Consider the following 23190-nt stretch of genomic DNA (forward strand, 5'->3'; position numbering starts at 1 on the left):
CTCATCTCCCTTTCAGGCCAAGGGAGCCGGCATTTGTCTGCAGACAGCTTTCCGGGTCATGTGGCCAGCAGGACTCAACCGCTCTGGACCCCGTGGCAGAAGCCAGAGCGCACCTACATTGCATACATTAGCAGTTAACTGAAAATGGGGATTTGGCCGAAAAGCCACGAGGGGCTCTTTGCTCCTGGACAGAATGCCCCTTAGAGGCTTGGTGGGGAAAGCATGCTGGGAATTGTAGTCTCCCTTGGTTGCACTTCCATACTAAGGATTAGGCACTTGGCAGCAATCTGCTCCATTCTAAACAAATCTAACAGGAAGGATTTGAGTTGCTCTGAGCTCAGTTTGCAGCTTGACAAAACCGGGGGTCTCTCCAAGTCAAAACTGCAGAAAATTGACTGCAGTATCATGAAAACTATTTTAGAATACCTATGCTAAGGAAAACGTCCTTTGGCAGCATTGTTAGTGCTTCTCCTCGAGTGGAAGGGAGAGGCTGCATTTGTTGCAAAGGTGAGATTATTATTATTGCTATTATCATTATTATTTTTATTCATGGTATTTTTATCCACCTCCATCATTCTGCCCGGACACTGAGGTCCAGCGCCGAGGGCCTTCTGGCGGTTCCCTCACTGCGAGAAGCAAAGCTACAGGGAACCAGGCAGAGGGCCTTCTCGGTGGTGGCACCCACCCTGTGGAATGCCCTCCCACCAGAAGAGAAAAATAACTACCAGACTTTTAGAAGACATCTGAAAGCAGCCCTGTTCTGGGAAGCTTTTAATGTTTAATAGGTTATTGTATTTTAGTGTTTTGTTGGAAGCTGCCCAGAGTGGCTGGGGGGACCCAGCTAGATGGGTGGGGTATAAATAATAAATTATTATTATTATTCATGGTATATCAAAAGACGACAATCTGCCTAATTACCAAAACTGCATTTTCTCATAATATTAATGTTTTCTAAAGCATTTCTTAAGTGTGGACCATCTGGGCAGCGCGGAGCCTGCGGGCACCCAGTGCCGCCCGGCATTTTGTCACCCCCCTCAGTGGTGACACCCGGGGCAGACCACACCTCCCGCATCCCCTTCCTCCACCCCTGTCTACACCAATGGCCATGATAACTACGGCCATTTCTTATGGCTTTATCATGTCTTCTTCTTTGGTCTGTCCTGAAACTACTGACCATCAGTTCTACTGGGGGACAAGTTTTAGGGTCAAGTCTCAAGAGGAAGAAAGCATTCTCTATCCACTTTCTCTACACCAAGTATAAGATATTATTGTAATGTATGCTACTTTATGTTACTTTTTATGTTCCCCGGGACTTTTTCACTCACTACACAACAGCAAATGTGAATATACACTTAACAAGGAATTGGAGTCAATCCCTGATGAGAATGTAAACAAAGATGGCTTATATTTATGTGTGTAATTTGAGGCATGTTCTTGAATCATTTGAGAGCTACACCTAAAACAAGTCACGTGTGTAGTGGCCTTTGTCATTTGGAGATGCATGTGCCAGTGCAAATGTAAAACGAAAAATCACATTCAGATTCTGTAACTAGCAGAATTGAAGGTCTCCCTTCGCTCTCCCAGCCAGGCCTTCCTGAATCACGGCTCCAGAAGAAGGGAAATAGCAAGGGCTCTGTTGCAAGACCTCTGGGCCTTGGGGCTTTTCAGAGGTTGGACCAGCTGCCTTTGCTCGGATGAGCTGTCGGCGCCACCAACAAAAGGAGGAGCAGTAATGAAAAACAGGGTTGTCACGAGGCACACACACGCGTCCGATTAAAAAAAAAGGGCTGTGTATGTTATAGCCTCTCAACAGAAGCACTTTTACACAAATTGCAATCCTCAACTCTTGAATAACTTCTAATTTATAAGCCGCGGAAGCTAAAAGGGCCTGCCATCTCCATTTTCCTCTAGCTCCAAAGCCTCCTCTTTGAAAATGCCTCCCATTTTTCATAACCGTCACGGGAATCTGTAATCAAGCACTTTGGCCTGGCATGCAAACAATCTTTAAATATATATATATATATATATACTTAATTCTTCGTATAAAAGGTCTGCCTGGAAAACATACACTTCTATCCCCTCGCTTCGTACTCTTATTTCCCCGCTTTACGCCATTCCAAACTGGACTAGTCTTTGTTTGAGGGAAGGAGGCGATCTGCCTTGCTGCTTCTTGGCTCAGATGGACGAGAAGGGGGAGACCCTTCTGTTTTTCAAAAACATCATAAAGTCCATACCTGGATGCTAAGATGAACTTTTAGGGGAAGAAGACGGGAGGTTTTCAGAAGTTTAATCCACTGGGTTAAGGGGAGCGGGCAGATTCCTCTTTCTCGCCCTAGATGGAGAGGCCGGGCTGGAAAGAAACTTCTTCAGGCTGATGCAAGATGCCTTTGCAAGCGATTTAGCATTCTGAGGATTCCTGGGCCCTGGCCAGAAATCCCACAATCCAACATATTTCACATTTGGTTTCAATTAGGGAACGAGAAGGGGGAAGAAAGTCACCAATTGGAGCTGGCTCTTTGCAGGCTTTTTTCTTTCACTCAAGGAAACTTGAGCTAAACTATAATTTATGGCAAAACTCATTCATTGCAAGCAGAGGGACGCTGTAGCAAACAGGCTCCAGGGGTCTATGCAGTCCGCTTTTTTATATTAAAAGTATGCTTCGTGTTTTATTTTTTATTTGACCCAAATGACAGGATTTGGCATGTTTTACTGGCTTGCAAAGCGTCAATGAATAAGCTGAGAGAAAAATATCAATATGGGTGACTGATGAGCTGTAAGGTGTTTTTAACATAAATATTAGCAACATGACTTCCCCCCACCATTTTTACACGGTGGGATTGCAGATGGTGGAGTGATAATATGGTTCAAGTAGCAAGAGACTAGGCATCAGTCAGGAACATATTGTTGCAGGCCACCCCAGTCCCTGAGCGGTGAGAGATTCCAGGGGTTCGAGGGTTTTACCCAGGGTTCAGTTTTCTTGGAACGAGAGTCAGCAGAGAATGTGGTGTGCTTATGATATATGGCTTATTTACATATATATATATATATATATATATATATATATATATATATATATATATATATTTGCTTTCGTAGATTTTCACGGGTACAGGAATGCAGGTTTTGGTGTCTTCGGGTGTCTTCCCGTGTAAGAGTTGGGGTGTCTAGGCGACGTTTCGACGAGGTCTCACTCGTCATCTTCAGGCTGGTGGTCTATGAAATACCCTGCAAAGTCTGCCCAGCCACGTACATTGGACAAACAAACAGACGAATAAATGCACGTATCGCAGAACACAAGAATGCCGTCAAAAAAGAAGAAAAAACTTCCTCTCTTTACCAACACATGAAAGAAACAGGACACGAAATTAATTTTGCAGATTCCAAATTGCTCTTTAACATGGAACATCACCACAAGAGAATAATCATGGAAGCCATCGAGATAGAGAAACACCCTCACAACATGAACAAGCGTGACGACACGTCCCGCCTGCCAGACATCTGGAAATTAGCCCTCCCCACAAAAACCGACACCAGAACCAGAGGCACACAGAACGCCATCTCCAATCAACCACACCAGACCCAAACCCAGACCCTCTCCACAGATAAATTACAGACACCATCCAGTAGCCAAACCATAGTGGCACCTCCGGATGCTGCACCCCCCTGCAATCCCTACACAGATCTGGCTGGCACAGGACACAAAACCACAGCTCGCCCCTATACACGAAGCCAAGCCAGAGCACAACTAAGTGCAGTACAGCCATCTTCTCAGAAAAACTTTTCACAAGCTCAAGAGGTCAAGACACGAAAGCTTTAGCAACTAATCCACACCTAATGACCCTCCTAAGTGGTACTCAGAATATCACTCAAGTAATCACTCAAGATATCCCTCAAGTAATTAATGAACAAAAGAAGAAAAGGCACACTAACCTGGGAACTTCCTCTCTGCCCAGAACGTTGGAGGCTATACACCACACCCCCTCAACAGTATTTATAGGAACTCAAACACTGAGACCCTGCTCTGTTCTAGTAACAAGAAGCCGAAAGCACCAGCCTGAAGATGACGAGTGAGACCTCGTCGAAACGTCGCCTAGACACCCCAACTCTTACACGGGAAGACACCCGAAGACACCAAAACCTATATATATATATATACACACACACACACACACACACACACACACACACACACAACCTGATACCTAACATGGAGAAGGCTCCCAGTATTAACACCCCAAGCAGTCTTGCTTCCCTCATAGTCACAGTCTTGAATTCCCGCAGAAATCAAGCATGGCTCTCACTCGGACTTCTGCCTGCTTCTCTCCTAGCCTACGGGTGTCGGACCACCAGTCAGGTGAGGGAGGGAGGGTCCTCTGGCACAGGACAACGTCTTTTGTTATACCAATGACTGTCCTTAGAACCATTCACTCACAAAGAAACACACCCAACTAGTTGAACAGTTGAGTCCTCCATCAGATTTCAACCCTTGCTGGATCCAGAACCCCAGGGATTAGAAGGGACTTGGGCATCATACAGACTGACACCCCCCCCCCCAATTCATAACAATATCTAGGACAATGGTTCCCAACCTTTAGGAATAAACAGACTACATTAACTCGAGAAAATAATGACGACAAAAAACTGTAGTGAACTCAGTAATGCTGTTAAATGAAGTCTCAAATGTACTGAAATCAAAGAAGCAGCAAAATCCATTCCCCACCCCATTGGGCCCACTAATTAACAACCTAAGCTATTAATCCTGAAAGAATACATTTATTCAAAAATATAAATACATTTATTTATTTCCCCAATATACCCACTGATCAACTCAATTAATCAATTCAAAAAGATATGAAAAATAAATTTATCTATAATTATGAATTCATTTAATTCCCTGTATGTAAACAAAATGTATTTATTTATTTCCAGTGAACTCAGCTGAAGTAATCCCCAAAAGAATTAAAATTAAAACTTTAATTGCCACTCATTTTTCCTTTGTGTAGACTCAGGAATATCAATCGTATACTTCAGTGAAATCATGGGAGGGGTTTTTCTAGCTGCCCCCCTCCTTGGCTCTTGGAAGCCTTTTAAGAAGTTGTTGCAGGAGAGGGGCTGTTTCTGAGTCTAAGGGGAAACTGTGAGGTCCCCTTGTTATTTCTGCTTTTGAATGCTGCATGTTGTTTAAGTAATCTTGTTATATTAATAGTATTAAATTTTGGGAGTTTTTTAAAAATTATTTTTTTGTATGTTATAGTGTTGTTGCACACCATCCCAGTCTCCTAGAGGTGCAAAATCCCAGGGGCTCCAGACATTTACACAATTTTTGTGTTTCCTTTGGAATGAGGGGCAGTAGAGACTGTGGTGTCTTCAGGATATCTGGTGTATTTACACATATATACAACCTGGGCCTATGATGGAGGGGTTCACAACATTAACACCCTAAGGGGGCCTTGCTTTTCCCATAGCCACAGCCTTGGATTCCAGAAGAAATTAGGCATGGCTCGGTCTCTCAGCCTGCCAGCTTCCAGCTTCCAGCTCCCCAAACAACTCTCAACTCTGCCTTTGTCTTTCTAGTTACCACTCATTTTCTGTCTGGCACAGAGTCACTTCCTTTGTTTCCGTAATGACCCACGCTTAGAGGGCTATTACCTCATCAGGAAGCTATCCTGGCTATTCCAGGAATTTAAATCCTTGCTTAGACAAATCCTTTGCTAGATGCAGGAATTAGAAGGGTCTCTGCATGCAGTGTACCCCCTTCTTCTGAACCATAGGCCCAAAGAAGGGCTTGTGAGAGTGGCTGGGTGCAGGGATACCAAAGAAGGTTGCCAAAGACACCAGTTCTAGTGCTTTATTAACTAAAGGTGTAGATCAGCCTGCCAGGTCTTCCAGGCTTTGCAGACACGGATGGGCGCTGCAGCCAGGAGATGGCTTCTCCGCACCCAAGCAAACGTGCATTACATCCTTTGTGCACAAAGCAGCAGACATCACTTTGGCCAGGACTTCCCCTCACTATCCACCTGACCAGATGAGGGCGTAGCGGCAAATACCCAAGTCTTACAGATAGCTCCCCTTTCTGGGCTCAGAGCCCAGCACCCCAAACCCACAGACAAGGATAGCCAGCCAATCAGTGTATATCAAAGCAAGTGACTACAAACATATATGAGCTCATTGCTACAACAACCACCACCAATTAATTGTGAGGTTATATTGACTTTCAAAATGGTGAAGCTTCTGGAACACTTCATATTTGGTTCAACACACCCCTCCAGCTCATAACAATATTTTTGTTTTGCTATGTTATTATGGAATCATTTTTGTAGTGTTTGTATGAAATGCACCCGTTTCTTTATTGTAAGTCACTTTGAGTGTGATGTCTTCTGTAAGAAAAGCAGCATAAAAATAAAATGAATGAAATTCCTCATCCCTGTGAGCAAAACTATTTATGTATATAATTAAACTATTTATTATTTGTATTTGTGGTTTTTCTTTAATAAGCCAATGGGCATGAGTAGCAAATGCTACTCAGAACAACAGACAGCCCCAAAGTGTCTGCCCCCAAAGCCAGAACCCCCAAGGAATCAGGCAACCTCCATTCACATAATTTATCCCAACAAAGCACCAGAAGTAAACCCCAATAATGCCAAAAACTAAGGATCCTGAAGGTAACCATTAATTAGGAGGCAGAAAACCCACCAACGACCCACAGGGCAGAGCCCATGGAAATAAAAATAGGTGCAGTGTAAAAGACCGCAGGCCTCCTCATGCAAAGCTGCAACGCCAAAACCCACTGCACTCCCATGCCTTGTTGTCAAGCTCTTCTAAGTACACCTCACACCAAACACCAATGGAGGTTAGTGGGGAAAGCACACGTGAAAGCTACCGGACTGTCTTCCTGCGCTTTCCAGCAGTCACAAGCTTCAGAGATCGTACAGCGCTCCTGGGGGTTCTGCTGTGAAGGAGAGGGAAGGCAGGCGAAATCCATCCAGCTCTGGCTCACAGACCCTGTGAGATAACTTAGGGGTCCACAGCCCCACAGGCTGAGAACCACTGACCTAGGGAGAACGTTCTCATGCTGAAATATCAGCTGGATCCTGGGAACACATCATGCTGCTAAGAGAGCTCAGCTAGATATTTGCAAATGTTCAAAATGCTCCAAGATGTGAAGCTTTGCAGAATTCTGAACTTAAAATTATGTTGCCTGAGGATTCATAACCTCAGTGTTTTTAGACTTGCTGGCATCTCTTGATTGTGTGGGATCTGCAGGCATTAAGTAACAAATTTCATACACCATCCATTGTCAGATACCGAAGATGCGAACAGTCAAATCTGACATTTTCTCGTGTGCAGTTGCCAAGTGTCAGGGCTGGGCTTTGGACAGCTGCCAAGCAAGGGCCCAGGTGAAGCAGCTGTTGCCCTGGGAATCTTTTTAGTCCTCCGAGAAGGAAGGAGGCAAAGGGGTGTCTGGAAAGCCCTGCAGACCAGGAGCCCTCTGGCCTCTCAGCCACATGCAGATCGGTGGTCAAATACTGCATTTACTAAACCATACAAAGACCTTTTTCTTTTCCCAAGGTTTTAAACATTGCTAATGTTTTAAGCTGTTGTTGATTGGAGATTTTCTTTTCTTTTCTGGTGCTCTTATATTGTTTTATTTGGTTAGCAGTATCTATGAAAATAAATTAACAATATGTTTTAGTAATAGGATAGTAAAGAGCATGCTTTCTGACACAGTGCAATACTATACATGACTCTTCATCATCATCATAAAATTTTATTTGTACCCTGCCCTCCACGGCCAGAGCCAACCTCACTGCAGCTGACATCATAAAACTAACACAGTATACAGAAGTACCATATTTTTTGCACCATAACACTCACTTTTTTCCTCCTAGAAAGTATGGGGAAATGTCTGTGCGTGTTATGGAGGAAATGCCTACGGATGGCATGCCTACGGATTTTCCTCCTCTAAAAACGACGTGCGTGTTATGGTTGGGTTATGGTCGGGTCCGTGTTATAGAGCGAAAAATACGGTAAATCTCCTTGCGTTAAATGGGGCTTTCTCCCAGAGGTCTGCATTGCCATAACGCTTTGAGTCAGGATATGCTGATCAACTCATACAGCACAGTCCAGTGCAGGAAGAATAAACTATTTTACCACATCAAAGAACCAAGAACTTAGATGTGTTCTGCCACCTTAAGCCTGAATTGTGGAAATGTTTTTTTATCCCACTTAAAGGTGTTGATTAACCTAGCAATATAGTTAAATGTTGTTGTGTAGTCACTGTGCTTATTTTGTATATACAGTGATATCTCGGGTTACATACGCTTCAGGTTACAGACTCTGCTAACCCAGATATAGTGCTTCAGGTTAAGAACTTTGCTTCAGGATAAGAACAGAAATCGTGCTCCGGCGGTGCAGCGGCAGCAGGAGGCCCCATTAGCTAAAGTGGTGCTTCAGGTTAAGAACAGTTTCAGGTTAAGAACGGACCTCCGGAACGAATTAAGTACTTAACCCGAGGTACCACTGTATATGCTTAACTGCAAGTGCTGCATTTTGTATCTTTTTGCATTTCATTTTCCAGTCACCTCTCCCCTGCCATGTACTTATACCTGTCAACTGAGGGTAACTCGAGGCATCGAAAGAAGACTCTTCTTTGCAAACATATCTAGGGTGCCACAAACCCCTGCAACAGATGGCTGCCTCTCTGAATTTTTTTCCATGTAGCTATCATTTTTATAAATAAATTTGTGACTGATGTCAGTTTAACCCTTTTAAAAAGTCACCCAGGCTAGATCCCATCACTCCAACTTGCAGGAATGGGACTTTATATATTTTTAAATGTTGTGTGCCTTGAATATAGCTTGTTTTAGATTATGTCAAGCAAAGGAGCATATTGCTAAAAAGTAGCAGTGTTCTCTCCTTGCTCCTCCAGGAAATCTTTGCTGGTTCCTTTTTCTACTCCCAAATGGTAATTTGTTAGTTCCCACTTATTATGCATACCCCCCCCCCAACTCAGCTCAAACCAAAAGAGCAAGAGTTTCCCCCACGTTCATATGTGTCAGATTCTACAGTGGGCTTTTTCTCAAACAAGGGATGCCTGACCCTTTCAAGAGTGTGGGAAATGAGTACATCAGGCCCAACTCCTACTCGCATCCCGGGGCAGAGGAAGGGGGGTGCGGTGGAGGTGGTCTGACCTGGGTGTCACCACTGAGGGGGGTGACAAAATGCTGGGCGGCACTCACCGCAGGGCCTGTAGCGCGCCTGAGCCACGCGTCTCTCCTGGGAGTCTTTGATAAAAAGAAATATTATTAAAGCTCCATTTGTTTTAATGGATTTGGGGTAGGGTGGTAGAAAAAGTCATTCCAGTTATGAATATTTGCTTCGGTGTTTTTATCTTGCATTTGTCAGACAGCATTTTCTGTTTTGTTCTGTGACTACTACTGTGTTTTTATAATGTTTATTTGGATAATTGAAAATGGCTTGTTTTTAATGCAGGCTTGCTATTCATCATGAGGACCAGATGGAACTATGTCTGATTATTGCATTTTAAAAAAACAACAACACTGAAGAGCTTCAGAAAATTAAAAGATTTGTTAAAGTAGGAGGAGCAAGCTTGGAAAAAATGCTAACTCTGATAGATCCTCAGAGAGTCACATCCTGAACTCAAGAATCATTCAGATTAATCTGCTCTTGTCTCAAAGAATGAGCTTCTCTTCCAGTTCCATGACAGAGGTGTCAAACATGATTTTACTATGGCTCCACCTGCTTAAGAGCAAATTCTTGCTTTCTCTAAGACAGGATGAAGCCACACCACAGGTAGCTGGCTAAGCCTATAGATAATGATGATCAGACAGCAAAGACTGCAAAACATGGGGAGAGTTGTGTCTGCCATATAGGCAAATACAACCAATTTTGTTCCAAAGTCAGAAGTTTCCCTTTCATCAAAAGGAGGAATGGTGGGAGGCCTCCCCCACTCTCGAGGACCTGCTCCACAACTCCAATTTATAAAGATTATAATCCAAGTTAACGAGCTCTTCTTGCAATTAGAGGTCAAAAGATATGTAAAAGTCAGTGCTTTATATGATTCAGCCACATGGTGGAGCAATAAACAAAGATTAAAGAAGCCATGATAGCCAGCTCTGAAAAGCTGGGGTGGTTTGTGTCTTCAAAGTGTGGCTTGAAGTTAATGACTTGTAACACCTCACAGTCATCATCATAATAGAATAATAATAATTTATGATTTATATCCAGCCACTCTGGGCGGCTTCCAACAAAATATTTAAATAAAATAGTCTGTCAAACATTAAAAGCTTCCCAGAACAGGGCTGCCTTCAGATGTCTTCTAAATGTCAGGTAGCTGTTGATCTCTTTGACATCTGGTGGGAGGGGGTTCCACAGGGCAGGCACCACTACCCTGTAACTTGGCTTCTCGCAGGGAGGGAACCGCCAAAAGGCCCTCAGCGCTGGACCTCAGTGTCCAGGCAGAATGATGGGGGTGGAGGCGCTCCTTCAGGTATACTGGGCCGAGGCTGTTTAGGGCTTTAAAGGTCAGCACCCACACTTTGAATTGTGCCCGGAAACATACTGGGAGCCAATGTAGGTCTCGGGGGCCACTCCCAGTCACCAGTCTAGCTGCTGCATTCTGGATTATTTGTAGTTTCTGGGTCACCTTCAAAGGTAGCCCCACCTAGAGCGCATTGCAGTAGTCCAAACAAGAGATAACTAGAGCATGCACCACTCCGGTGAGACAGTCTGTGGGCAGGTAGGGTCTCAGCCTGCGTACTAGATGAAGCTGGTCAACAGCTGCCCTGGACACAGAATTGACCTGCGCCTCCATGGACACCATGAACTGAAAGGTCCCGGGGGCGTTACCCTGAGCCTCAGCCACAAGGAATGTGCAGCAGCAGAAAATGGTCACGCTGTTCTCGGTTGCATCTATGGAAGTCCAGGGTCCTGATGAAACGAAGTCCAAGTCCTACTCTCTCCTACCTTGGTCAGGCCACACCTGGAGTCCTGTGTCCAGTTCTGGGCACCATCATTTAAGAAGGGTGTTGACAAGCTGGAATGTGTGCAGAGGAGGGCAACCAAGACAACCAAGGGTCTGGAAACTAAGATTGAAGAGAAACCCTTGAAGGAGCTGGGTAGGTTTGGCCTGGAAAAGAGGAAACTGAGAGGAGATCTGACAGCCATCTTCAAATATCTGAAGGGCTGTCACATGGAAGAGGGAACAAGCTTGTCTTCTCCTGCTCTAGACGGTAGGCCTCGAACCCAAGGATTAAAGTTATAAGAAAGGAGATTCCAACTAAACATTCATAAAAACTTTCTGACAGTAAGGGCTGTTTGGCGTTGGAACAGCTTCCCACGAGAGGTGGTGGACTCTCCTTCCTTGGAGGTTACTAAGCAGAGGTTGGGTGGCCGTCTGCCATGGATGCTTTTGCTGAGATTCCTGCATCCCAGGGGGTTGGACTAGATGACCCTTGGGGTCCCTTCCAGCTATAAGTTTCTATGATTCTATGAAATGGATCTGGATTAATGACAGCCACCCACCAGTTTCATATGCAACACTGCTTCCCACCCCACCCCCTTACTGATTAATATATATAAAAAATACGTTAGACAAATAATAACTTACAAAGAGGATCAATAAACGTGTCACCTTTATTATATAAACTGTCATCATAATCACATGTCAAAATTTCTTTTGTGAATGAAATAAAATGGTTTCAATCAGTTTTTAATAACCAACAATCAAATGTAGAGCTTGGGGGACATTTAAACATGGCTTAGATCGATTCCCCAGATGTTCAGTGTCCAGGGGTTCAGCGCCTGGCACCCAGAAACTCGTGGCAAAGGGGAGTCTGGCACCAAGAAACTCATAACATTTCACTTCCTTGCAAGCTAAGGAAAGCTGTTGATTGACAGACGACACTGGGCAGAAACAGAAAGAAACAGGGGGATGAGGAGGTCTAAGGGTGAAGTCCTGCTCCTGTCCATCCTAATACTGGGCAGATTACTACAGGATGTTGAGAAGGGTCATTTTTTACTATTAATTGAGAAACAGCAGCCATAGTCTAGGCCAGGAGTGTTTTCCCTTGGTGACACCGCCATGTTGAAAAGTGTGTGTTTGCAAGGTGTTTCCTGTCCTGTCCAGAAATGCACCGTGCTGGATGAAGCCAGCTCTAGATCTTTCCTAAATAAATAAAATAAAAACCCACTGGAAGATGTATTTGAAAAATTAATGTTAAGGGGAACAATTCACATTGTTAAGCAAGGTAGCTAAAGCAACGGGGTCATGTCCTCCATTGTGACACGTCCCCCTGCTGAGTGACTTGGCTGAGGACTTTGGGAAGAGCAACTATCTGAGGATAGTTCAGGAGAAAGAAGGTGGTTTGTGAGAAGTAATGATGTTTTCCGGCAAAATGAAGATTTCTTCTTCTTGAGTGTTATCAGGCGTGACTCCCGCTAATTGATTTATGGCCCTCAATTAGCTCTTTACTGCCCGGCACGCTTCTCCTGCCGCATGCTCTGCTCCGAGCTCTCCGTCACGCCATTAGCAGAGTTTCGCACAGCGGTGTTTACCTGTCACGTAGCTTGGCTTCCAGACAAACTCACACAGAGTCCAGTTTGTCTATTTACAGCTTTTATTCCGATATTTCTCAGGATTCTCCTGGACTGCTTGCAGCCATTTGTATGGCTACTCCTTTTCCCTCACAGTACACAGTGAGACTGGCAAACTTTGCCCAAAGCTCCTCCCAAGCTTCTAAAATTGACGTCAGAATGGTGTGGCATCATGGGAAGAACTTAACCTGTTAAGTTCCAACTCCAACACCCCCCTTTGCCGCACCTTCTGACAAGACCCTTTTGAGTTCAACACCTTTGCCTTGTGCTCCTTCCCAGCATCTTTCCCAGGCACCTGTTGAACCCTTTCAACACTCCCAGAATCACACTGTGCGAATTTTGCCCACGCACTTGTCGCTTGGTACCTTTCAGGTGGAATGCCCTTTGTTGCGCGACTTGACCTTCTGGGCACAAACTCAGATGTTACCTCTGACTCACTGCCACCAGGACCTGTGTCCTCAGCCTCACGGGATTCCCCCTCCGACTTAAAACGTTTTCGAATCCTCTCCATTACACTCACAGGAGAACTGGGCTCGCTTTTGGGTGTTCTCTTAACCTGTGGAAAAACTACAGATACCTCCTCCTGTTCCTGACTTTGGTCAGTTACCTGATCGTCATCATCAGACTCAGTTTCTCCTTCCTCCCCTTCTTCCCCCTCAGAATCTTCCTGTTCTGAATCAGAAAGACATTCTGAAAGAACATCACGCTTGACAGCAGGTTTTGACTTTTCATCCTGCTCATAGAACTCAGCGTGCTTGCTGATCAGTAACTTACTCTGATCATCTGATGGAAATGCAAACCTCCATGCACTCGCTGTTGGCTCATACCCACAGAAGATCATTTTCCGGAACTTGGATCCATCTGGCCCCTGCAACGCTGCAGGTACTGACACAGATGCATGTGACCCAAACCTGCGCAAAAAATGAATCTGGGGTTTCCTGCCATGCAACAAACCAAACGGTGTGTCCCCTACCATGGAATTGTAGGTGCGATTCCAGGTGAAGCTCACATACTTGATTGCCTCCAACCAAAACCTTGGAGGTAACCCAGAATCCTTCAGCAACACCTGTGCAGTTTTAACCAGAGCCTGACACCTGAGCTCTGCCTCTCCTCTCTGATTGGGTGCAGTCACTGTGTGACATATCCCTTTCTTGCGAAAGTACTTCTGCAAAGCAGAACCTGTAAACTCAGCTCCTCTGTCACTTGTGACAGCCTGCACTTTGGTGGAAAACCTTACTTCTACCTCCTCAATCCAACATTTGATCAGCTGTGCTGCATCATCCTTGGATTTGAGACCATGTGTCCAGGAATTCTGTGTAAAATTATCCTGCATCGAGAGCAGAAACCTTGACCCTCCCAGACTTGGTTCTTTTACAGGACCCAACAAATCTATGTGAATTTGTTCAAAAGGCCTAGTGGTTATCCTCTCAACCTTTGGATAACTGCATCCTTTTACCTTTGCCAGCTTGCAAGTTTCACAACTTACAGCTTGTCCACATTCTGAAATCCTACACCCTTTAGAAACTTCTGGCAGCACCTGTAGTTCTTCTAGAGAACTGTGGGCTGTTCGTGTATGCCAAGCATGAACACATTCATCATGATTGGGAATTGTAGCACGCAGTGCTTGTGCTTTCTCAACCTTCCCATCACCCTCCAGAGACGTTTTAAGAATGAAGAGATCATTCTGCCCCTTTCTAACCTTGGCAAGCATCCTCCCTCCTTTGGAGATTGTGCACACATCACCCTGAAAACAAACCGTAAATCCCTTTTTCAGTAAATAGGGCACAGACAAAAGACAGTGGTGCATCCCAGGAACAGTACAACACTCCAGCGTTTCCTGCAAAATACGAAAATGCAGAGTTACAGCATTTGTTAAAATTCTTTTCTGTCCATTTGCAAACATTACAGTTTTCCCGGCAGGAATTGCCGTGCAGTTCCACCTCTCGACAGCAGGTGTCTCTGGAATCAAATTGCGATTAGCTGCAGAGTCAATAACAAAGTTTAGCTTTGACCCACAGCTGTCTCCAGACAAAGCCAGACTAGCTGTTATCTGATACGTCTCCTCACGTTGTTTACCACGTCCTCCTCTTGCGTTCCCATGCTGGCCTGCTCTCCCAGACTGGTTCCCATGGAAACCCGACTGGTTCCCATGATAGGTGTCCTTGAAGCCTTCCTGTCCAGCTGTTCTCGCTTTCTGTGGGCAGTCTCTTTTCAAATGACTGTGTGATCCACACACGTAGCACCGACGAGCTCCAAAAGCTTGAACAAAGCTCTCATCTTGCTTAGCCCCCCCCCTTTTTCCCGGTGGAGCTAGCTGCGCCAGACTTGCTCTCCCTGAGCCGTCTCTCCTGTTCGTCAGCCAAGCGTCCTGTGACGTACGCCAAAGTCAGATCCTGCGGACTCATAGATTCCAAAGTTAGGCATAAGTTGTCATAACTTTTGTCCAGAGAGCTTAGCAGAATATAAACCTTCAATTCATCTGTAAAGTTCACCTGCAACAGCCGCAGTTCATTAAACACAGAGAGCATCTCTGTAACATGCTGTCTTATGTCCCCACCTGGACGCAGCTTCATTTCAAACAAACGCCTGGTGGTGTGGATTTTAGCACCAGCCGTGGTCCTGTGGTGCACTCTTTCAAGAGCAGCATAAGCTTCATGCGCAGTTTCCAAACCCTCCACATGGGGCAACTCTGAACCCTCCAAACTGAGCACTATAGCTCCCAGGGCTTTCTGGTTTTTTCTCTGCGAAGCATGCGCATCTGCAATTACTGCTGCTGCAGCTCCGGCGGCTGGTTGAGGCAGTGGAGGCCTTAAGACCGCGTCCCACAGACCCTTAGCTACCAGCCAGGCCTTCAGCTTTCTGCTCCATTCTCCCCAATTCTGGCCGTTTAACTTTTCGAAAGGCACGGAGAATGAATCATGGCCGTCCGCCATCTCCTTCCGTTCTCCCAAGGGGCCCCAAGCTGTACTTACATAAGCACCAGCTCCTCTGGCTTCTGTCCCTGGTGAAACTACGCCTTGCTGTTTTCAGTTTTCAGCAACACAGGCACTTTCTGCGTCTTTCAGCTTGCTTGTTTGCTTTTGCCTCCGTCTCTTGCCGTCTCTGCTCGACACCGCAGATTTTACAGGTCCCGGCAGACTCCCCCGTGACAGGTTTACAAGCGATGATTAAAGGTTACCCATAACCTATGGCACTTTGTTATCAGGCGTGACTCCCGCTAATTGATTTATGGCCCTCAATTAGCTCTTTACTGCCCGGCACGCTTCTCCTGCCGCATGCTCTGCTCCGAGCTCTCCGTCACGCCATTAGCAGAGTTTCGCACAGCGGTGTTTACCTGTCACGTAGCTTGGCTTCCAGACAAACTCACACAGAGTCCAGTTTGTCTATTTACAGCTTTTATTCCGATATTTCTCAGGATTCTCCTGGACTGCTTGCAGCCATTTGTATGGCTACTCCTTTTCCCTCACAGTACACAGTGAGACTGGCAAACTTTGCCCAAAGCTCCTCCCAAGCTTCTAAAATTGACGTCAGAATGGTGTGGCATCATGGGAAGAACTTAACCTGTTAAGTTCCAACTCCAACAAGTAGGATGTCTAATTCTTTCTGCATTCTGCTTCTTATGCTCTCCCTCAAGATTTAGAAACATAGGGCAGTAAGGCAGATCTGGAAAAAGCCTAGGTAAAGGTACAGGTACCCCTGACCGTTAGGTCCACTCGCGGACGACTCTAGGGTTGCGCGCTCATCTCGCTCTATACGCTGAGGGAACCGGTGTACAGCTTCCGGATCATGGGGCCAGGATGACTAAGCCGCTTCTGGCGAAACCAGAGCAGTGCACGGAAAGACTGTTTACCTTCCCACCAGAACGGCACCTACCGTATTTTTCACTCTATAGGACGCACCGGACCATAAGATGCACTGGACCATAGGAGGGGGAGAACGGGGGGGGGGGGAATTCTCCCCCTCTCTGCTCAACGTCCCTTCAGCGAAGCGGCAGGAGAAACGGAGCCCCTTCCATTTCTCCTCCTGCTTCGCTGAAGGGGCACTGCGCAGAGAGGGAAAACTGTGCAGCGCCTCTCCAGCGAAGCGTAGCCTGGAGAGCAAGAGGGATTGGTGTGCACTGACCCCTCTCACTCTCCAGGCTTCAGGCGGCTATCCGCAAGCCTTCGGAGCGCAGCGGGAACTCCTGCTGCGCTCCGAAAGCTTGCGGATAGCTGCCTGAAGCCAACAGAGTGCAGCTTTTGAAGCCTCCACAGAGCAGAGGGGTGAAGGCACCCCGCTGCCCTGTGGAGGCTTTGCGCAGCCATCCCCAAGCTAGAACAGTGAGACGGAGCTCTGCGCAGTGCTCCGCCTCGCTGTTCTGGCTTCGGGGGCGGCCTTTGAAGCCTCCGCAGGGCAGCAGGGTGCCTTCACCCCGCTGCCCTGCGGAGGCTTTGCGCAGCCATCCCCAAGCTAGAACAGTGAGACGGAGCTCTGCGCAGTGCTCCGCCTCGCTGTTCTGGCTTCGGGGGCGGCCTTTGAAGCCTCCGCAGGGCAGCAGGGTGCCTTCACCCCGCTGCCCTGCGGAGGCTTTGCGCAGCTAACCCCAAGCTAGAACAGTGAGACGGAGCGCTGTGCAGCACTCCTTCTCCCTGTTCTGGCTTTGGGCTTAGCTGCGCAGCCTGCAATCACTCCGTAGGACGCACACAACTTTCCCCTGAATTTTTTTTTTTTACAAAATAATTTTTATTAGCAAACCAATCAAATCACATTAGTTCCAAATTACAAAACCAAATTTTTGTTGGGGAAAAAGTGCGTCCTATAGAGCGAAAAATATGGTATTTATCTACTTCCACTTTGTGCTTTCGAACTGCTAGGTTGGCAGGAGCTGGGACCGAGCAGCGGGAGCTCACCCCGTTGCGGGGATTCGAACTGCCGACCTTCTGATCAGCAAGCCATAGGCTCTGGGGCCACCCGTGTCCCTACGGAAAAAGCCTATCGCAGACCAAATCCCCCTCCCAAACCTGGTATGTAAGGGCTTCCGGTTTTTCCGCCCTCCGTTGTGGATGTGCTTCGTGGGTTCTCCGCGCCTAGCAGCTGTTAGAGGGAACTTTGGGGGGCAACACGGAGGCTACACGACCCCCAAAAAGGCTCTGGGCGTGGCCCAGGGCTGACATTGTCCGGCAGCATCAAAAAAGCCCACGTCCTAACCAGGAGGTAAGTCGACAGAGAGTACCTAGACGCAAGGACACAAGCAATCCTCAGCAGCAAGCCTCCAAGTCCCAAACGGTAAGAACGGCAGCAAAATCTCTCACTTTCTCCATCCCCTTAATTACTGGACTAAGCTAACAAGGAGAGCTTGAGGAGAAGAGGGTCTGTGAGACTTATTTATACAAAGTGAACTGCTCAGAAACAGACCCAAAAGACTAGCACATAAAGAGTAAAGAACGGGAGATTTTATCTTAAATATATTGGAAATCTTTCTCATTATACTTAACCATAAGCGAAGATTTCTCTAACAAGTACCAGTAAGAAAAGGAAGACAGATTCAAATTTCACTCTGCAGCAGCAGTAGTAGCCCATTAAAAGAAGCGGAATTCAAGGACTTAACTTGTTTTTTACTTTGAAGTGGCGTGAGCCCAGCGAAAGAGACTGAGTTAAAAGACTTGGATTGTCAGCGCTGTTTGTGGTAAAAGAGTGGAAGTTCCTGGAAAACAAAGGTAAAAGAGAAGGCAACACTTTTAATATTGAACTTATATTAAACACGAACCTATAAAGATGGCAAAGATGGCGTAGCGTGGTCTGGGAGAAACGGCCGGACTAATTGGAGAATCAAGAAAAGAAAAGTGGCGAATGGAGGGGCAGAACTGGACAAAAGAGGAGAGGGACTATAAAACTAAAGATGAGCATATTTAGTTTGAGGAGGTAGTTTGTGAGAAAGGTGTAATGAAGAGACTTTCTTCATATGAAGTATAAGTAGGATTCCTAATTCCTTCTGCATTCTGTTTCTATCCCTCAAGATTCAGAAACGTAGGGAACCATGTCATGGTTAGATTAGTTTATAAAGATTGGCTGCATAAGCTGCTGGTCTCCTGCTGTCACGTGCCAAAGATCCATCCCCTGGTCTACAAGGAGGAGGAGGAAGAGATATTGGAAGAGAAATGGGAGAATGAAGTGATGGTTATGAAGATCAGAAGGAATCTTTAGTGAAGGTGGAAACAACTAATGTAAGACCAAGCGACCAGGGGATGGATGCCACCGATGCCAATAGAGATGGTGAGAGATGGTGATCTTTGTTCTTGAGGAACAGGGAGGCCAGAGAGAATCTGGATCACTGGGATGGGGGGAGGCAGCTCCCTGATTCAAGAAGAGTTCAGGGATGGGATGAGGAAGGGAGGAAGGGAGAATAACGAAAGCCACCTGGAGATCCTTGCAGGAAAGATGGGTCATCAATTAAGAATTTTTTCTCTTCATTTCTCTTCCAGGCAGCGATAGCAGTGAGGGCAGCAGCTCCAGTACAGCTCTACCCCGCTCCAGGACCCAGTTCTCCCTTCGCCCAAAACCCAAGTATCTAAATAAATAAATAATAGGGATGCGGGTGGCACTGTGGGTTAAACCACAGAGCCTAGGACTTGCCTATCAGAAGGTCGGCGGTTCGAATCCCCACGACGGAGTGAACTCCCATTGCTCGGTCCCTGCTCCTGCCAACCTAGCAGTTCGAAAGCACGTCAAAGTGCAAGTAGATAAATAGGTACCGCTCCGGTGGGAAGGTAAAGGGCGTTTCCGTGCGCTGCTCTGGTTCAGAAGCAGCTTAGTCATGCTGGCCACATGACCCGGAAGCTGTACGTGACCGGTCTGCCAATAAAGCGAGATGAGCGCCGCAGCCCCAGAGTCAGCCATGACTGGACCTAATGGTCAGGGGTCCCTTTACCTTTATATATTTCAAAAACACTATGAGTCTCCAGTGTGGTCTCTCGTCACAAGGAAACAGACTTTATAAAGAGGCAACCTTTCAAACTTCTTATAAATGGAAACTGGGGAAAGCCCCCTCCAAAAGAATAGACTGTGCCCAGTGACTAGCTGATCCATATGCCTGTTCAGTTGACGCTCTAGATGCCTACTCAGTTGTTCTCAAAGGCTGTTGAAAGAGAGAATGGCCAGTGTGGCAGGCTGTGCGAGCTGCTGGCCTCCTGCTGTCGTGCCCCTAAAATCCACCTCCTGGTCTGCGAGGAGGAGGAGGAAGAGATATTAGAAGAGAAATGGAATGAGGAAATAAATATAATTAAAGAAAGGGAGAATAGCGTAAGCCACCTGAAGATCCTTGAAGGAAAGATGGGTTGTCAACATAATAATAAATGGAAAGATTAAAAATCTTTTGTCTTATTTTCTCTTCCGGGCAGCGACAGCAGTGAGACCAGCAGCTCCAGCACAGATCTCCCTCCCCACCAAGACCCAGCCCCCCCCCTTCCCCACAAACCCAAATAGAAAAATAAAAAAAAATCATTATTATTATTCTAATCAAGTTCCTTTACAAACATGCTACTCTGTGATCATCCTTTTATCCTAGGCGGTGCCTTTTCCTACGTTTGTGAGCATGAGTGGAAATCCTGAGTCTCGCTGCAGGAGCCAACAGTTTGGCTCTTTCCATTGTTGTTGCTCCTAGATGGAACTGCGCATGTGCAAAGACAAGACAGAGACTTCCAAACTAGATCAATAAACGTGTCACCCGTTGTCTGAAAAGCACTGTCCTAATCACATGCCAGATTGTCTTTTGTGAATGAAATAAAATTCTTTCAAATAGTTTTTTAATGTTGGCATTTGTCTGTCTTGAGAAGCAATGGAGTGTGCCTCCGGGGGTGAGGTCAAAAGTCAAGCAAGGGTGTCAGCAGTCCCAAAGGGACCTCTCCAGGGAGCAAGTGTGGGCAGTGTGTCTGGAGGTCCTGGGCTTCCCAGATGACAAGACTCCCTCTCTTGGCCTTGCAGATGTGTCTCCAAGGAAAGCAGAGTTAGGCACCAGTTGGGCTGCAGGAGTTGTCAGAAGGGGTTGTAAACGGCGCCATCCAACCGCCTGAGGGACTCCACTCCAGATTTGTGTAGGGTTTACTCCTTAGCCTTTTCAGCTCCCAAAGATATCCCACAAGGCAAATGAGGATCAGAGTTTTCCTTCTCCTCGATGGGCTTTCTTTCTAGGTGGATGAGCCCCATCTGCCCCTCACTTCCCTCCACAGCATTGCAGAAACCACCTTCTTGACCACTGGGCCCACGCTTGGTCTTGTCCGCTCAATCTGCTGGAGCCTGTCTTTGCACACAGGGGAAGTTCCTGAGCATTTGAGACTCCTTGGCTGCCCTCACCTGGTTTAGGTGGCCAGTCAAAGCCGTTCCCAGGATGTGGCCTCTGTCGCATGCTGACCGTTTCTAGGAGCAAGAGAACAAACTTTTTATTAAAGAATGGAAATGGTTTAATGAATACCGGTAGTTACAAACTGTAAACAGATAAGAACATTGGCAGGATTATTGGAATAACCTGCAGTTTAATAAGATTATATATTTAAAGCAGATGCATAAATGAAGAAATTAAGGTAATTTGGATATGCATAAGATATGAAGAATCAGTTTAACGAACTGCAGAAAGAGGGAGAAGGAAGTCAAGTTTTGAAATGTTAAAATGACTGCAAAATTATTGAAATGTATAAACATGAAAATCATAATTTTTTTTAAAAAAACATTTCGCCCAAAATCAGACGTCATCTGTTTCACTCCCAACTGGAGCCAAAGGACACAGGCCTGGCGGGAGATAGTGGAGGAAGTGCAGAAGTGTGGGTTGTCCTCCCTTTATATAGAGTCCATGACGTATAGCCACGCAAAGGCGGTGATCGCGCAAAGATTAAGGGATATTGCCAGACAGGAGGACATAGCCCGTGTGAAACCTGGGTTGTTTCTGGGGGAGCAGTTGTATCGGGCTGCTCCAGCTCGCTACCTGGCGGATATCCACTATGTGGAATACCGCAGACTATTTACTGCAGCTAGGCTGAATGTTCTTGACTCGGCGGTCCTGAAGGGAAGATATGGAGGAGTCCCATATGACCAGAGATTATGCCACTGTGCATTGGGTGAGGTAGAATCCACAGAGCACATTCTATTGAGCTGCCCCTTCTACAACGATTTAAGACAGTATCTTATAACTCCATACTTACCCCAGCTCAGTTCCCGACAAAGAGGAAAGCAGACAGCATATCTGCTAAATAAGTCTTCTGGGAAAACAACCTTGTCAGTGGCTAAATTTCTTTTCCTGGCACTCAAGTGTCGGAAACGTATAACTGAATGCTTTGATGTGGGTTATCTGTGAGAGGTCTAGTACTGTGGCCCTACCTTACTTATGTACCTCCTATGATGTTATAGTTTATAATTATTGTGTAATGTTTTAATTCTGACTATCGGTCGAATAAAGAAATTGATTGATTGACACAGGCCTGGCCAGGACAGCTTTCCACTTATAGCTTCTGCGGTGATGAGGCATGTGAGCCTCAACTGTCCTGCATCTATTCCAGCTGAGGAATCACACACCTCCTCCCCAAGTTAGCGAGCCCCACCTGGGCTGTGGGTCCTTGCCTTCCGGCCCTCCCAACTGACAGCTGTTAGTTCTGGAATCCTTGAGCTTGAGGGGGGGGGGGTACATCCCATTTCGCCCCGTGGGACACTCACCACCCCTTAGCCACCTGCCTTTGGCGCTGCAGCAGTGATGGCTTTGGTCCCTGAAAGAGCATGCAAGATCTCTCCCAAATCTCAATACATATTTTGCTCTCCTAGACATCTTGAAAGACTTCAATGAGATCTTGCAGGAAATCTCCAATCTGTTTACCTGCAAGCACACACTTTTAATCCCCCCCCCTTATTTAATACACATTTCTCAATCTAACAGATTTGCACATAGGATTCTGTATCACATGAAATGGAACATTTGTTTTGTTCTATTGTTACATTATTTGTGGCCTGCTAACACTTTGGGAGAAGCCTTCTCTCCCTTTTCCCTTTAAAAATGAGGATCTGTGCTTTACACTCAGCAGGAAGGTCCATTTAAAAGGAAACATGTTGTTTTGCTGCTGCTTTTTTGTGTTCTCAGGTGTCCAAGTTAGCCCCCTGGCCCTGCTCCTCCAATATACCACAGCAACATCCCCACTAGAAATCTCTACTTGGGCTTTCATTGGCCATCAGCAATATCCGGTGGAGCCAGGTGGAGAGAAATGCCCCATCTTGCCCATCTTTGGGGTTTCAAGAGGTATAGCCTCTGTGCATGTGCAGAATTCATGATTCAGCAAATCTATTAGACCATGGAAAGAGTTCTTTCCTCTGATTAAATTACCAAAGGAAGAGAGCAGGATTGGCTTTTCTCACCAGGGACACAAGGAAGGGGAAGGTGTATGCTTAAGAAATCAAATTCCCCAAGGGCTGAAACTCTGTTCAGCCAATTAAAAACCCCCAATTCTCTCAGGAGAGTGCTTCGTATCCGGCGGGCAGGGCTTGTGTGCTTTGCTCATGATCCCTTGGGTGTCCTGAGGCTGTTAGAGCAGCAGCCGTAAGTCTTGGGGCTCTGGGAGTGAG

At 46.2% G+C, this 23190-nt stretch overlaps 1 protein-coding gene across 2 annotated transcripts in view; it reads right to left on the bottom strand.

Annotated features, from left to right (window-relative positions):
• Window positions 1-2884, bottom strand: part of DDR2 (discoidin domain receptor tyrosine kinase 2) — a 74647-nt gene extending 71763 nt beyond the window's left edge. For both annotated transcript variants that reach the window (XR_014008530.1, XM_081195629.1), the window contains exon 1: window positions 2235-2884. The gene's annotated coding sequence lies outside the window, so the exon portion shown is untranslated. The remainder of the gene's footprint in view (window positions 1-2234) is intronic.
• Between the last annotated feature and the right edge of the window lie 20306 nt (window positions 2885-23190).

This window comes from Podarcis bocagei (genome assembly GCF_964188305.1).
Source record: "Podarcis bocagei genome assembly, chromosome: 5".
Lineage (NCBI taxonomy): Eukaryota > Metazoa > Chordata > Lepidosauria > Squamata > Lacertidae > Podarcis > Podarcis bocagei.